The sequence below is a fragment of the Octopus sinensis genome, linkage group LG7 (genome assembly GCF_006345805.1).
Source record: "Octopus sinensis linkage group LG7, ASM634580v1, whole genome shotgun sequence".
In the NCBI taxonomy this organism is placed as follows: domain Eukaryota; kingdom Metazoa; phylum Mollusca; class Cephalopoda; order Octopoda; family Octopodidae; genus Octopus; species Octopus sinensis.
This window is the reverse complement of record NC_043003.1, coordinates 51,428,372-51,429,881: the sequence shown is the minus strand read 5'-3', so window position 1 is coordinate 51,429,881 and position 1,510 is coordinate 51,428,372.

Sequence of the window (1,510 nt, the reverse complement as noted above, 5' to 3'; positions counted from 1 at the left end):
CTCCATAATACAAGCAATGACTCATCCCCAAACATTAGAATTTAGACGCCTCGTACGACACGAACTTATTTAGTTTTGTGAAATTTATTAAACTCATTTTTGCTGCAACAAACTACTACCTAATCGAAATTAAGAAAACTACCACTGCCCCTGCTGGTATATGTGGTAATTAAAAGCACCTGAAAGTACAAAATTTCTACCCATGAAAATCCTTTGATTGTTTCAAGTAGGAACACATTATTCAATGTCAGTGGCAGCTCGTAGATAAAATTAGTGGAGGGATGGGGCTGCTTCAGAAAAGTTTTAGCCATTGTTTTAATATTGTGTAAAAGGGAACAAACATATAAAAAGAAAATTTATACATAAACTTATTCGGTTTGCGTTTTAGCCACTGCCGAGTTGTGTGTTTAATTTGTTCACTGAAAACTGCTGCGAATTCCCCCTTATTTTTCAAACATCTCCGCTAAATCACAAAATAAGTTGGGGAATATTATTTACATTATTTACATTTGACGGATATTTGTCCTCATCCTGTTTGTTACCCCACGTAGTTATGGCGTAGTGGTAAAGAGCGCGGGCTACTAACCCCAAGATTCCTAGTTCGATTCCAGGCAGTGACCTGAATAATAATAATAATGATAATAATAATAATAATAATAATGATGATGATGATGATGATGATGCGCTCTGAGTGCAAATTCCGCCGAGGTCGACTTTGCCTTTCATCCTTTCGGGGTCGATTAAATAAGTACCAGTTACGCACTGGGGTCGATATAATCGACTTAATCCGTTTGTCTGTCCTTGTTTGTCCTCTCTGTGTTTAACCCCTTGTGGGTAGTAAAGAAATAGGTATTTCGTCTGTCTTTACTTTCTGAGTTCAAATTCCGCCGAAGTCGACTTTGCCTTTCATCCTTTCAGGGTCGATTAAATAAGTACTAGTTCGCACTGGGGTCGATATAATCTACTTAATCCGTTTGTCTGTCCTTATATGTCCCCTCTGTGTATAACCCCTTTTGGGCAGTAAAGAAATAAGAAAGTGTACTTTACATATCTGCTTTAATGAAATTTCCACACTTCCAATATACAATACATTTAAAATTGGGGCCGGGTAGGTTGGGGGTAGTTAACATTTTGAAAATTTTTTTTTGCATTTTTTTTTTGTAGATTGGAAGTGTGGAAATTTCATTAAAGCAGGCATGTAAAGTGCACTTTCTATGTTCATTTGGTTAAACTGTAGAAATCGTTGTTTCGATATTATTACAAAAATCCTCTTATTTCTTCATATTACATACCTGCTTTAATGATATTTCCTTACTTTAATATACAACAATGCATTTAAAATTGGGGGTGTGGGGACAGAAAGGATGGGTGGAATGGATTGAAATTTTAAAAATTTGGTTTTGCATATTCGTAATCTTCAACATGTGAAACCTAGGAATCTGAATAAACTTTTTCAGAAAAATGCATTTTTCAAGGTGAGATGCGAATCTACATTAGCCACATCTTTTCC